The 16,536-nt window shown below is 42.2% G+C and overlaps 1 non-coding gene across 1 annotated transcript; it reads right to left on the bottom strand.

The window, feature by feature from the left end:
- Positions 1 to 6,420: 6,420 nt before the first annotated feature.
- On the bottom strand, positions 6,421 to 6,495 carry Trnas-uga (transfer RNA serine (anticodon UGA)). The gene has a single exon. It is a non-coding gene; the product is annotated as a tRNA-Ser (tRNA).
- Positions 6,496 to 16,536: the final 10,041 nt, after the last annotated feature.

The following is a 16,536-nucleotide window of genomic DNA, read 5'->3' as shown; positions in this document are numbered from 1 at the left end:
CACCCTGGATACGAAAAAAAACATATTTACTGAAAGAAAAAACAGAAGTTACACACAAGCCAAGAATAAAGATATTGACAGCAGAGTCATGGAGCAGCACATAAATATAGACGTCAAGGATTTTTTTCTTTTCTTTTAACAACTTCGACACTCTTTTCGCTTGTTGAATAATGATTACTGGAAAGATATAAATGCGATATTGTGGTTCTTAAAATAGAGAGTTTAGTATGTGGCGATATTACTAATCCACTTCGCCAGCGGACACATAGCTGGCTATACAAAAGTAACTTTGCCGCATTTAGCATGGTTACAGTTGTTTACTTTTGTTTCTATTTTATCTTTTTCGTTACATAACTTGGCAATTATATTATTTATTGGATAAAATATAATAAGCGAGTTCCCATAACTTCATTCATAATACTGGGCCATCTATAGTGTCAACTACCATGGTAATAATACGCTGTTTTATTTCAAGAATAACTTTATTAAAATTATGTGGTTTTGCTTGTTGTTGAATCCTAAGGTTCAGTTGATGCTGTTTTTCTGTCAAATGTTACTTACTAAACAAAATAAGTCAGTGTAGTATGTGCTGTACTGGCTATGTGGGATAGTCATAAAGTATTATCATCTAAAAAAAAATTTAAGTTACATAATTAATTTTTTATTGTGCTGAATAAAATAAGCTCCATCTAACGATGTCTTTACTGAAATTGATCGAGATTGCGGCCTGCATCTAGAAGAAAACGATCAAAGTAAATACACACAAATACAAAGAAATAGACTACCACCGTGCATGTGTCAACTACACTTCTGCAAGTACCCACTGATGCAGACACTTTAGAGTAAAAACATGCATAAGTTTATTTTTGCAAGTGAGTTGGGCAAGTTAGTTCCAGGAACATGCTGCAAGTACTTGCAGAAGTGTTTCCACTAGCACCGCATTGTGAGATAGACAAGTGGAAAAATTAAAATGTTGTGCTTAAAAACCAGAGCAGGCGTCACTGTCACTGCATTATTTTTACTGAAGGAAAATGGCGACAAAAATTAATTTAAGGAAAAAAGTCCCATTGAATAAATGAATACCGGTGTGTGCATATATGTGTTATCAAGAAGCACTATTGAATGAAATAAAATCAGTGGACATTGCCCATATAAAAGACTTACTGAGAATGTCGTATACTTAAATTTCGAACATCAAACTGTTATTGTACAATCAAAAATGGGACAATCTATATCACCATCAGATCGCCTTTTAGTCACTCTTCAATTTTTTCAAGCAATATTCATTAATTAGTTTTACTACAAATGTAATGTTTACACAAACACTCAGCTCAAATCTGAGGCGTCCGTACTGCCATTCTACTTCCCCTTATGGTGTAAGAAAGTAATTGGTAAATTCAGCTGAAACCGTCTTGGATGACACTGACCAATTAAGTATGTTTATGATTTCCAATGGTGCATTTTGTTGGGTAGAAAAAACAGTTGTACTCTCGTATTATACACTTTAATATTTATTGAAAGAATAGTAGCATACAACATTAAAGCAGAGAGACTAACTACACTTTTTAACAGAACAAAAGGTTCTTGACTCTTTGTTGTAATTTTAAACAACTACAACCTCAAAGATAAAGCAATCACAAAAATGGAACAAATAAAGAAGCCCTCATGCACTAGCTTAGCTGTAACTCACCATACTTCCCCCTCCCCCTTGAAACAATATCTAAAAGTAAACTCTCGTCACATATACCATTTCATATCATTCTCTTTATTTAACATTTTTTTACAATTACATTTGTGTATATTCTGATTCAGTGGCTTAGTTAAAAAGTCTGCTTGATTTTTATACATCAAAGTGTATCAGATGTCAGTTGTTCCATCCTTTACTTTCACTCTTATGAAATGGTGTTTTATGGCAATATATTTTGTTCTTGACTTATCTGTATCATATTTTGAGTGTATAATTACTGCTTGATTGTCACACCACACAGGTGTTGACCCTTCAATCATTTCTTTCAGGTCAAGGCTCTTCCATAGCTTTCTAATACATGCTACCTCTCTCATACCACCTTCCTTGTATCACCTCTCTTGTGCAGACTGCCACTGACACTTATTCTGATTACATTGTGCTCAAAGCAATTGCAGTTTGTTTCATACTCTTCTAGCACACTGGAGATCCTACCAATTTTATTATATATATATGGTAATACTCTTGCAGTCATATGATCAGTTATTACAATCACCATTGTAGAATGTTTCAAGTATTTGACCAGTGGGATAATATTGGGGTTTGTTATGTGCTATTTCCTTTAGACACCTTAGTACCCTTTTTGCTGCATTCCAATAGTTCATGTAAAATTCCGAATATTTTGACAACTTTGCCACAGAAAAAGCTATGTTTGGTCGCCTCCTCTGTGAAAAGTAAAGAACTGCACCAATAAGCTCACAATATAGAAGATTTTTAACTTCATACTCAACTCATCAAGCAAATTTGCTTTCATTTAAATCTGGGTCTTGGTTCCTTTAGTATTTTGAAGTCCATATCTATCAAGTGGTTGATTAATACACTCTTTTTGAGGAGGACTAATTGTTCTATCTCCATTGTTTTTAAATTTCACTCATAACAGGTGTTAGCAGCGACAATTTTTATTCCCAATCTGGCCCCTTTAAAAACTTTTAGCGTCCTCTCACTATAAAATATTTTTCTTTTTCTTTTTAGATGCAAACAAATTTTAAAACATGGCAAGTTTAATCTATGAGCAATTTTTCCGAAATGAGTAGAGCGTGTATTTATTCCTTTTGCTTGCTATAGTATTGACAATATTCACTGAATAGTAAATTTTGACTAGGAGCGATGGGTACGCCTAACATCTTTTAACATTGTGGGTATATTTCAGCCACTACTTTATTAATTTTAAAATCCACAAAATCTGGTGACATGGTACTTTGGTTTTTACTTGCAGGTTGCACCAGATAATGCAGCTTTAGACCGGAAAACCAATTGTGTTTCAATAAAGAAGTTTTACCAGCTGTTAGAGGAATTTTTCCTAATATCATTCCTATCTGGTGTGTCACCAAGCCCATATCCTCGATTTCAAGGGACTTCCTAGGAGGGTTTTCATCTTTTGCCTCATCATTCTGTGCAAATACAAGCATGTCATCTTCATGCAAAAAAACTTTACCTTCCTTTGAACTTAAATTCGATACACATGTATCTGCACTGCTAGAGAAAAATAGTACACCCTTTTAGAGGTTTCCAGTTCATTAAGATTTATTGTTGCAACAGTGTGTATGGAGTATATGAAATGATTACATTTACATGCTGAAACACTCACATTAGTATGTGGTGTAACCTTCACAGGTACAGACTCAGGTATCTAGTCTATCATACGGATGGCAAATACGGTCCTGGGGGATACATTACACCGTGGCTCCTTGACTTGTTCACATAGTTCTTTGAGAGCTGTTGGTTGACGAGTCGTGTGAGTCATTTCTTGTCCAATCATATCTCACATGTGTTCGACTAGAGACAAGTCTGAATAGCGTGCTGGCCAGGGAAGTTGCTACATGTCTTGCACAGCATTGAGTTCCAAAGGCAGTGCATGAGTGAGCATTATCCTGTTGGAACAACACAACTCCTTCCACTTACAAGAACAGCATAAGAATAGGCCTAATAGCATTCTGCACGTAACAAGTGCTCGTTAGCATCCCCTGCAGAAACCCCAAATGTGCAGGAGAGTTGTAACTTATCGCATCATAGATCATAAGGCCTGGGATGGGGCAAGTGTGTCTTGGACAAATGAGCCGTACAAGACAGCACTCAGCAAGTCTACACTGTACTCGCAAATGACCATCACTTGCATTCAGAGGTGCGCTAGTCCAACTTCCAAGAGATCTCTTGATGGCACCAGTATAGCTGTGCAAGCCAATGCTATGGTGTGAGTGAAAGATGGGCTAGAGATGTGAGTGTTCATGGCCCCACTGCTGACAACTGGCTCGAAACAGTTCGTGTTGACACATCTGTGTTCACAATCTCTTATCTGTGCTGTGGTAGCTGTATGATCTGCCACTGCTCCCCTTACAATATGATGATCCTCTCAGGCGTCTGTGCTATGTGGACATCCAGAATCTCACCTACGAGTTTGAGAGTGTACATGTGACCACTGACGCTAGCATTGTTGCACAACTGATACAGCGCACCCGACTTGAGTGGCAATTCACTGAAAGGATCACCCCACTACTCATGTGCCCACAATTCGACCCCTTTCAGATTCACTCAGTTGGCTGGAGGAAGTATGAGTGGCTCTCCATGGCATGGTTGCTTGCTTGCTTCACTCATCTGCACCACACTGGCCTTTTGGCTGTGAGCATTCCTTATTAAAGGGTACAGACAGATGGGGCTCTGGTAGCTATGCCACTATGCTATCTATTGGCGGATGACGTTGGGACCATTCTCAGTACATCTTTATCCCATAAGTGGCACCGGCCACCGTCAGCTCAAAATCGACATCGTCCTTCCTGGTGTGCTATTTTTTTCTGGCAGAGTGTATCATTTTGGATAAATCCCAGTTTTTCTAGTGAGTTATTTAAATTTTAGTCCATATATTGACTTGTTTAACTGGCAGACCAAAATTTCTGGGCCCTTCTTAATGAAACCCTCTGACTGGAACATATATACATTTCCTCTTAATTTTCTATGTAGATATACATCCTTCACATCAAATTGATCAATATGCCGACTTTTCTCAACAGTGGTTGTTGTCTGTAGACGAGTTGTTTCAAAATTTGAGACAGGATACAAATCTTGTTGTGGTCACACCTTCTGCTTGACTAAAGCCCTTCGCAAGTAAATAAACTATAACAATATGCTTTTGAGGAACTGTCTTCATTTTAATACCCATCTGTTCTTCATTGGAATTATTAGATGGTGGCTTTATCACCGTCCAAGCTTTATAAGTCTCCAGGTAGTCAGTTTCTTTAATGCTCCATTAAATGTCAGGCATGAAGCCTCATTAATTCCACCTCTTCTTTTGGTATGTCAGCTGTGTATCATTCAGTGATCTTCAGAGTGAGCAGCCGCAGATTGCATTTACTGGTCAAATAAACTGAATTCATCGGTGAAAATAAGTTTTTCAAGCTCAGATCAAGAAAAATTAATAAACAGTGTGGTAAAATATTCTGTCATTTATGGCGCAGGATATGAAAGATACATAAATGTTTTAGTAAAAGATAAAATCTGGAATGTTGTAACGCAGCAGTGAAATAAAAGAGGAAAATACATTAAAGCTGTTGTTTATTAACGAATAGTTTAAAATGTGCATTGTTTATGACAGTTATTACACTAGAATATCAAAAAGGCAAGAGTCCGTACGTTTTGTTTTACATAAACCGTTATTTACAGCTGTCGTTAACGGCAACCACTTGCCAGCCAGAGAACCATATATACTGCAAAAGAAATCTTTGTCTCTATTTTCAAATCCATTGACTTTTATAAAGCCTCCAAATCGAGAAATGCTAAGCATGTTGTTTTGGCTGGTCGTTTCATTAACATTATAACTATAAAATGGAGTATGTTTCTCTTTAAGGTAACCGTCACATAGCAAACTGTGTAAACATGTTGATAATATCTACGTCTACATCATTCTCTGCAAGCCTCCCAACTGTGTGTGGCGGAGGTACCATTAACTGACCCCCCCCTTCCCGCCACCTGTTCCACTCGCCAATGGCTTGTTAGAAGAATGATTTGCCAGTGAGCCTCCGTGTTAGCTCTAATTTATAGAATTTTCTAGTCGTGGTGACTCCGCGAGATGTATGTAGGAGGAAGTAATATGCTGTCCGGCTGTTCCCGGAAAATGTTCCCTCAAAGTTTCAATAGTGAACCTCTTCGTGAACTGCAACACCTCGCTGTAACCTCTGCCGCTGGATTTTGTTGAGCATGTCTATAACGCTCTCGCGCCGACTGAACGATCCCGTGAAAAAAGGTCCCGCTCTTCGTTGGATCTTCTCTACCTCTTTTACCAGTGATCCCAGACTGATGAAAAGTACTTAAGAATTCAGAATGAGATTTTCACTCTGCAGCGGAGTGTGCGCTGATATGAAACTTCCTGGCAGATTAAAACTGTGTGCCCGACCGAGACTCGAACTCGGGACCTTTGCCTTTCGCGGGCAAGTGCTCTACCAACTGAGCTACCGAAACACGACTCACGCCCGGTACTCACAGCTTTACTTCTGCCAGTACCTCGTCTCCTACCTTCCAAACTTTACAGAAGCTCTCCTGCGAACCTTGCAGAACTAGCACTCCTGAAAGAAAGGATATTGCGGAGACATGGCTTAGCCTTAGCCTGGGGGATGTTTCCAGAATGAGATTTTCACTCTGCAGCGGAGTGTGCGCTGATATGAAACTTCCTGGCAGATTAAAACTGTGTGCCCGACCGAGACTCGAACTCGGGACCTTTGCCTTTCACGGGCAAGTGCTCTACCAACTGAGCTACCGAAGCACGACTCACGCCCGGTACTCACAGCTTTACTTCTGCCAGTACCTCGTCTCCTACCTTCCAAACTTTACAGTCGGGCACACAGTTTTAATCTGCCAGGAAGTTTCATATCAGCGCACACTCCGCTGCAGAGTGAAAATCTCATTCTGGAAACATCCCCCAGGCTGTGGCTAAGCCATGTCTCCGCAATATCCTTCCCTAGTTCTGCAAGGTTCGCAGGAGAGCTTTTGTAAAGTTTGGAAGGTAGGAGACGAGGTACTGGCAGAAGTGAAGCTGTGAGTACCAGGCGTGAGTCGTGCTTCGGTAGCTCAGTTGGTAGAGCACTTGCCCGCGAAAGGCAAAGGTCCCGAGTTCGAGTCTCGGTCGGGCACACAGTTTTAATCTGCCAGGAAGTGTCATACTTAAGAATTAGTCGTACAAGCACCTTATGTGTAACCTTCGTGGATGAGTTACATTTCGTTAAGACTCCTCCTATGAATTTTAATCTGGCATCTGCTTTTCCCACTGTTTGTTTTATGTGGTCATTTCACTTAAGGTCGCTCTGGATAGTTACTCCTAGGTATTTTATTGCAGTTATTGTTTCCAGAAGTTTGTGATCAATAGAGTAGTTGTAAAGTAGTGGAATTTTTTCCCTATGTATGCGCAATATGTTACGTTTAATCACGCCCAGGGTCAACTGCCAGAGACTACACCATTCATCAATCCCCTGCGTGTCATTCTGGAAACCGATACTTTCCTATAGACAATCGCATCACCTGCGAACAGCCTTAAAGAATCATTCATAGGCCGGCCGGAGTGGCCGAGCAGTTCTAGGCGCTTCAGTCTGGAACCGCGCGACCGCTACGGTAGCAGGTTCGAATCCTGCCTCGGGCATGGATGTGTGTGATGTCCTTAGGTTAGATAGGTTTAAGTAGTTCTAAGTTCTAGGGGACTGATGACCTCAGCTGTTAAGTCCCATAGTGCTCAGAGCCATTTGAACCAATCACTCATATGTATTGTAAACAGTAACGATCCCTGCGATTGCAGTCTTTCTCGGCGTATTCCACTGATGAATTCTCCTCGGGTTATCAGCCGAGTGGTGGCGTCGTTTTGTCGCAACGTTTCAATGAGTTTGGTACCCATCATCTTCTGGCCAAGACGACGCGACAAGACGACGGCACCTCTCGGCTGATAACCCGAGAAGAATTCATCAGTAACGATCCCACTGCACTTCCCCGAGGTAATCGGGAAATTGCCTTTACATCTGTCGATTACGTTCCGTTAAGGGTGACGTGTTGAGTTCTATCCGCAAGAAAGTCTCGAATCCTGTTGCAAATCTGGTTAGATACTTGATAGGCTCGTATTTTTTCATTAACCGGCAATGAAGGACGCTGCCAAATGCCTTCCTGAAGTCAAGAAACTCGGAATGAAACTGAGAGCAGTGGTCTACAGCGCTATGGATCTCATGGAGGAACGGAACGAGCCGAGTTTCGGAGGATCTCTGTTTGCAGAATCCGTGATGATTTTTATAGAGGAGACTTTCGTTCTCAAAAAACGTCGTAATTCTTGAGCATAAAACTTGTTCCATAATTCTACAACACATTGACGTCAACGATATAGGTCTGTAACTGTGCATCTGTCCGACCGCCTTTCTTGAAAACGAGAATGACCTGCGTGACCTGCTCGTTCTTTTCAGTCGTTAGGTACTCTATGTTGCTCCAGCGGTCTATGATAAACCGCTTCTAGAAGGAGCTCAAGTTCTTTCCATACTCTTTGTAGAATCTCGCAGGTATATCATTTGGTCCTGATGTCTTTCCACTACTAAGCGATTGTAATTGCTTTTCTATTCCGCGATCGGTTACCTCAATATCTGCCACTTCGGTGTTCGTACGACGGTTGAAAATGGGAGGTGGGGGACGCCGTGTTACGATCTTCCGCAGTGAACCCATTATGGAAAACCGAATTCAGTTTTTCGGTCTCCTTTCTGTTATCTCCCGTTTCGGTGCCCGTATGGTCACTGGGTGAATGAATAGAGGATTTCGAACCGCTTACTGATTTTACATAGGACGAAGACGTTTTGAGGTTTTTACTCAGATAGGTAGACAAATGGTTCAAATGGCTCTGAGCACTATGGGACTCAACTTCTGAGGTCACCAGTCCCCTAGAACTTAGAACTACTTAAACCTAACTAACCTAAGGACATCACACACATCCATGCCCGAGGCAGGATTCGAACCTGCGACCGTAGCGGTCTCGCGGTTCCAGACTGTAGCGCCTAGAACCGCACGGCCACTCCGGCCAGCGATAGATAGACAAAATTTTACTTTCAAAGTCATTGAACTCTTTATCTCAGCTTTTGTTTGTCTGCTAATGTTTGACTTCATTTGAGTCTGTGATGAAGCTCTCTTTGTTTACATAGCAGTTTTCTAACACGGCTATTAAACCACAGTGTGTCTTTCCCATCTCTTAAGACATCGTTCGCAGCACACTTGTCTAAGGCAAATTGCCCTATGGCTTTGAATTTTTTCAATTTTTGCTCCATATCTTCGTCCTCCTCATTGAATATTTGACGCTGATTACCAGATAATCTACAAGTTGTATCCTGTTACTCTTGCTAAGCAAAAGTACCCCCCTACCTTTCTCAACACTCCATTTAAAAACCATAGTCATTGTTGCTACCACAGTCTTCTGATTACTGACACACTCTTCTGTGTTAAATGATTCTGTAGGTATGGGTCAGTTTGTTGTTCTGAGGTCTGTGACGTTACTTTCGCTAAGTGGCTCTCTCTCTCTCTTTTTTTTTTTTTTTTTTTTTTGCGGACAAGATATTCAGAATAATGTCACGCAAGTTCCTGTCTCTGGCACCACTTTTGATAGCATGGTTCTCCCTATTTATACATGGCAGGCCGAAGTCGCCCCCTCTCTCGCCCCCCCCCCCCCCCCCATTACAACAGCTTACAGCTTGAGCAGGAAAATTACTAACAGTATTCTGCAGATTCCTTCTGAAGTGGCCGGCCGGAGTGGCCGAGAGGTTATAGGCGCTACAGCCTGGAACCGCGCGACCGCTACGGTCGCAGGTTCGAATGCTGCCTCGTGCATGGATGTGTGTGATGTCCTTAGGTTAGTTAGGTTTAAGTAGTTCTAAGTTCTAGGGGACTGATGACCTCAGAAGTTAAGTCCCATAGTGCTCAGAGGCATTTGAACCTTCTGAAGTGCTTTACCACTGTAACACCAGACCCAGGCGGTCTATAAAACCATTCGATTACCATTTTTGACCGCCCTTTGATGCTCACCTTCACCCACATTAATTCACTTTCGGAACCCGTGATAACCTCGCTAGCTATTATCGAGTTTTTTACTGCAATAAATACGCCGCTACTACCGCGACTAACCTATCCTTGCCACAAATATTCCAATCTGAACTTAGGCTTTTGTTGCTATTAACTTCTGGTTTCAGTGTACTTTCTCTTCCTATACTGTCTGGGCATTATAACCTTCAATAAGCGATACTAATTATGGAACCTTTTCCTTGGATTCTCCTGCAGTTTACTAATATCATATTAACCCTTTCTATATCCGGTATGCGAGGACGAGCGTTCTCTGATAACGTTGTGGCTGCTGTAACTTCGATTCTGGCACGTACTTTGCGTCTGATCCCAAGGGGTAAAAAAACAAAACAAAACAAAAACCACATGCGCACGCCACATGTACTCCAATAACCTAGTAGCCACTTCCTGCAGGTAGTGAACACCTGGCCTATTAAGGGAACCTTATAATTCTGCACCTGATACCGTCGCAGAGTCGTTTGCTCCACACCAGAGATCGCGATTGATCCTGAGTACGATGCTAGAAATAGGCACTGTAGTCTCCACCCCGCGGCGATGCTAGTTGCCTCCACCAAATCAGCCATCCACCGAAACGAGCCGATAATTCCCACAGAATCCAAGCGGCAAGCGTCATTCGTGCCGACACGTACCGCTATTTGCAGCCGGTTGCACCCAGTGCGCTCGATAGCCACTGGCAGGCCCTCCTCCATGTCACGCACGAAGTTGACAGTTCATCAGAAAGGAACTCAAGGGTCGCAGAGTGAGAGAGAAGTGGCAGATGAAATATTAGCGTTTCTACAAAACGAATTAGCGGAATGTGTGGCGTCGTATACGCTCGACTGTGCGGACAATGTACATAAGGAGTGCAATGTTGACGATAGGTCCTTAACAAGTGAAACTGATATTGAGACAGGTGTCGATCCATGTAGCCATCATCCTTGTCAGACAGAGAGCCACAAATCCCGTCTCCAGTGAAACGTATGGACAATCTTTGTCCAAGGAGCTGGTAGTAAACATAATTACTTACATGGAAGACCATCTGTAGCATAATAATAATAAAAAAATCAATAGATTTCAAATAAATCCGTAACAATATGACTGTGTAGTGCATAAGAAAACTACGGATATTCAAGAAAGAACAATGCACACTTGTTATAAAAAATGGTATTTATGCGTTTCAAGGATGCTCCATACAATTTACAGGATTGCATGATAGCGACCTACGACGTTATTTTGGAGATTTGTGGTAAGCTTCTACGGGACGAAACTGCTGGGGTCATCGGTCCCTAGATTTACACACTACCTAATCTAACTTAGCTACCCTGCGCGGCTGACCTTCTACGTTATGCTCATCAAACTATGCGCGACGTAGATTATAGTGTTTTCAAGAGAAGCAGTGGACGCTTGCATAGCTTCAAAAAGCGATAAAGAATTGGAAGACGTAAGATAAGGAAATTTGAAACAAAGTGCCAACTTCACTTTGCACAATATACTGCGGAATCGACTCGAGAAATTGTAGGTGATATAAAAAAAAAACTTATCCCATAGTTCACTAAGGAATTTGTTTTGAACTCCAACCAATCTGGGTTTCAAGAAGAAATGTGTATGAAAGTAACCCTAAGAATTGGAAGTACCCAGAGTATTGTATCAAGATCAAATAACATCAGTGCCTTAACGCATTCGTACGCAGTTATGCCGACTGTTAATCTGGATGGTAAACTGGCTGAAAAGTTATTTACTGTGCTGCGAGTAGTTGGAAGTTCTCTGCCTGCTACGGTTGTTTCTTGTAAGCGTGATCTAGCAATGAGAAAATGAGCGTAAGAGAAATACAGCTGTTGTATGAGCACTGCTTGTGGTCAATAGCTGGTCACAATAACTTGCTTTCGCTTCATTCGTGGTCTGCGTATAAAAATTATACTTCTTTAGAGAAAACTATGCCTCCTCAAAAGTGTGTGACATCAACTGGAACCACTGGACAAATTAAATCTCTGAAAGTTTGTTTCTTCCGTGTCTATCGCACTATCTGCAACTGCGCCTTAAACCATAGCTAGTTTCACGATAAGCTCCACGACAGACTGTTTTGCATTCGGTTGCATGTCATCACATTCCATCAGTTCTCGTCGTTCCGTTACAACAATGTGATTCTATACGCATTGTGTAAGGGTGAATGCCAGCTGGACGTCCTGCACGTTTGTGGTTCAAATGGCTCTGAGCACTATGCGACTTAACTTCTGAGGTCATCAGTCGCCTAGAACTTAGAACTAATTAAACCTAACTAACCTAAGTACACCACACACATCCATGCCCGAGGCAGGATTCGAACCTGCGACCGTAGCGGTCGCTCGGCTCCAGACAGTAGCGCCTAGAACCGCACGGCCACTCCGGCCGGCCACGTTTATGGCTCGCGAGGAGTTTGCCTTCGATCTTGACGGTGCGAACCTTTGTGATCACTGTAGTCCGCCATTTTGCATTGGGTGTTCATGGTGCCAGTTAATGGTTTGTTTTGAATATTTCTTGAACGTTGACGATGTCCATTTTGTGAAGTGTAGCCCACATCTCATAGAAGGTTGATCTCTGCTCCTCCCGGACACTCATTTTTTGTTGCCTTCCTGATACACATGGTGAGTCATTAGCAGCTAATATTTTTCCTGTCCCAATTGTTCAAATGGTTCAAATGGCTCTGAGCACTATGGGACTCAACTGCTGAGGTCATTAGTCCCCTCGAACTTAGAACTAGTTAAACCTAACTAACCTAAGGACATCACAAACATCCATGCCCGAGGCAGGATTCGAACCTGCGACCGTAGCGGTCTTGCGGTTCCAGACTGCAGCGCCTTTAACCGCACGGCCACTTCGGCCGGCTGTCCCAAATGTTAACACAGCACTTTCAAATAAGCCTTAGTGACTGAACTTGCGACCTCGTACTCAAGGAGTTCTTTGTTATAGTAACTTGGTAAACACTAGTTTACACTGTGGAATACACTGGTACATTTCACTTCTTCGCAGAACTACGTGAAAGAAAACATAAACTAAACTAAATTACTGAGTACCAGACAACCGCCACTGCCGCTACTGCTACAGGTGCGTACGTTACTCTCGTCTTGGCGTTTGCCACTGCACTGACTGTTGGAGTCCTGTAGTCAACGATCACCTGAATCAAACTGCGTCACATGGCGTGTGACGTGGCCAGCAACAGGACTATAAAACACTAGATTTGATAGCCAAAAGGCGTTTTCCTTCACGGGACGAGCACAACATAATCTATAGTTGTAGATTTGTTTATGTCGTTGCGATGTAGCAGCTCTTCTCGAATAGTGTTTGATCATACAATTACTAAGAGCAAACGCTTCGTCCCAGAAGAAAATGGGGAAACGTCGCAGTTGTGCGCAGCAAACAGTTTGGGGGAGGGATATTAAACTCCTTTGCTCCTATTTCCTTCCCCAAAGCCGATTTTTGAAATATCCCCCTGTCAGATTTTTTTCTGTAAGAGCCAACATCAACGCCAATGAATTTACAATTTGCATCCACAATACCCAACGAAACAACTGAAAAGAACTCTTTGTAATTATAATCTTCTCTGGTGCTCTTACGTGAACATGTTTTCCATCTGTACCACTAACGCAATTAGGTATGTTCCATTTATGGCAAAATTCGAGTTCAGTACATCTGGAATCTGATACAGCAGAAGGTGGCATTAATGTAGCCAGTAGTCTTATTCTTAAAATCTTCAGTACATGTTTCACAATTTTTGATATGTGATTTGGTGTCATACGATGTGCAAACGGCAAAGACCAGTAGCTTCCGTCTGTAGCCAAGAATCTGAAACACACGAAAACGTGTAACTAATATAGCTTCCATTTACAGGTGATTGTAAGAAGAAGTGGAAGTTTTCAAAAGATAGTAACTAAAGTACCCTCGTATTGGTGACTGATAGAAGACACTTTTAAAATAATCACTTTATTAAGAAAACGAAACTCATTTACCGAGTGTTTATAATTATACTTCCCTATTTAACACGTTATAACACGGAAGCTAATTACCGTACGAGCAACAGACTTGGCAGCATTAATGTAGAGAGTATGGGGTCCATGATTTCCATGCGTCACAGCTCCACCGTCCAGTTCCAACTATGGCCACCAGGCGCCGTGATCAGTCATCGTGATTCATAGTCTCACACACCTGACCAGTCGCCGTCCACTTGTTGACGTGTCAACATGAGCTTGGACAAAAGGAGCAGGGCGTTATTGGTGAACCTCTCTTATCAAAACAACAGTAATGCTGCAGCTGAACTTCGAGAATATCGCTGGTTGAAAGGATTATGGAGCTGTGCGGAGCATGATGAAGAAGTTCGAGTCAACTGGAGAACTGGGCGTCTCTCCGGAAAGAGGCTGCCGACCGGTTGCACCACAGGTGGTTGATGAAATTGCTGTTGCTATGGCATATAACGATGCACATAATTCCCGATCGTCAGGCAGTGCACGTGCCGTGTCATGACAGTTGAATATCCTGTACTCCACTGTATGGAAGGTGCTTCAAACCATTCTCAAATGGTATCTGTATAAGATCCATATCGTACAGCAGCTTGCACCATAGGACGCACAAGGACAAGTTGACTTAGCTCTCCGGTTTCTCACAAGGACTGAAGTTGAGGAGGGCTGGCCCTGGACCTTCCTATGGACAGACGAAGCTCATTTTTCTCTGACGTGTGAGGTGCAGACACAGAATTGCCAAGTGTGGGAACTTTCACCTCCAGTCACTGTGCATGAAGTTCCTCTGTATGGTGTATGTGTCACCATATAGTGTGGCTTCATGGCTACGTCCATCATCGGCCCATTCTTTTTTGAATGATGTCCATTTTGTGAAGTGTAATACACACATCCCACAGAAGGTTGATTTCTTCACCTTCCGGTCACTTGTTTTATGTCACCTTCCTGATACACATGGTGAGTCGTTAGCAACTAATATTTTCCCTGTCCTAATAGTTAACACAACACTTTTTTGGTGCTCAAGGGCCAAATGATTGCAGTGTCACTGACCAGCATTGCTGCGATATGCTTTGCCAGCATGTCATACCCGCCCTACAGGAGAGAGATGCACTGAACTCAACAGTTTTCATGCAAGATGGGGCCCCACCGCACATCGTTCGTGAAGTTCACCTGCTTCTCCGAAACATATTTGGAAACAATCGCATTATCAGCCGATCGTTACCAAATGCTTGGCCGGGACGATCGCCTGATCTCACTCCATGTGATTTCTGGTGGTGGTGGTGGTGGTGGTTAGTGTTTAACGTCCCGTCGACAACGAGGTCATTAGAGACGGAGCGCAAGCTCGGGTTAGGGAAGGATTGGGAAGGAAATCGGCCGTGCCCTTTCAAAGGAACCATCCCGGCATTTGCCTGAAGCGATTTAGGGAAATCACGGAAAACCTAAATCAGGATGGCTGGAGATGGGATTGAACCGTCGTCCTCCCGAATGCGAGTCCAGTGTGCTAACCACTGCGCCACCTCGCTCGGTGTGTGTGATTTCTGGTCGTGGAGCTACCTGAAGGATAGATTTTACCAGGTGAACACACACATGTGCTGATCTGAAGCGCAGCATGTCAAGAGAGGTACGGACACGCTTCGTTCTGCTGTGCTGAATGTAATCCTGCGCTTTAAGACTCCTCTGGGCACTGTAAAGACCTTGTAAAAATAACTAGACTTCCCGAGGGCGCTGCAGTCGCGGGATATTCTGAACCTGCGGCTGGACGCCATTGTAATGGTAATAGTGTGGCGAGTTGAATTGTATTGTGGTTTGTAAAACAGAGGTCGAACGTTCTACATTCATTGGCGTATGCACATAGTATTTTTTACGCGTAATTGTACAGTTTACATACTCCAGTTTACAGAAGAAAAATGGTGAAGAGCTGCTCAGCATTTACTTGTACAAATAAATTCCAGGAAGGAACCAATATTACCTTTCACAGGTAAGTGGCTATGTTTAGAAGTTTTGTATGTTAATGCACATACCTGACAACTTCGTTTATAACATAATATTGATACAATGGTCGTGCATTTATTGCCAGGTTTCCTGTTTCAAAACCACTGCAATTACAAAAGTGGTTAAACGCTGTCTGGAGGGAAGGCTTCCAACCAACAGAAAATCATTTTTTATGTTCTGATCATTTCGAAGAAAGTTGTTTCCTTGCAAACTACGTAAATTGCCGAAGGCTGAAAGATGACTCTGTTCCATCTCTCTTTCGTTGTCCGAACCATATACAGCAGAAAGTAAATTATTTTTGTGAACCATATTTTAACTGTAGAACTTCTGAAGAGACTGATATGCAGGCACCAGGAGATTTGAGTTAGCAAATGTTTTATTGTTATAAAATGCAATTGGCTGTGTAATAATCTTGGACTGATTTCACAACTTCTTTAGACTGGTCTGTATTTTCTTTCTTCCACGTATTTTCTGGGACAAATATAAATTCAATACAAGAAGAAAACACGATTTAGGCACACTTTCCTCACCTCTATATCAGAAAGCTCGGATATTGATGAAAATACCACAGTCAGGCATAAACTGTGGTAGGTTAGGACGAAAGGTGATAATTTAGTCGTGAGTTGGGGGAAGCACTTCGCCATATTTAATGCACTTTTCGTCATAAAATAAAAATACAGACAATGCATATTACAAAATACACAATTCTAGTAGTCTTTTTGTCTGCCATAATGCTGCAACCCCCCCCCCGCCCCATGAACC

Source organism: Schistocerca serialis, chromosome 8 (assembly GCF_023864345.2).
Source record: "Schistocerca serialis cubense isolate TAMUIC-IGC-003099 chromosome 8, iqSchSeri2.2, whole genome shotgun sequence".
Classification (NCBI taxonomy): domain Eukaryota; kingdom Metazoa; phylum Arthropoda; class Insecta; order Orthoptera; family Acrididae; genus Schistocerca; species Schistocerca serialis.
This window is presented reverse-complemented; position numbering and strand designations above follow the sequence as displayed.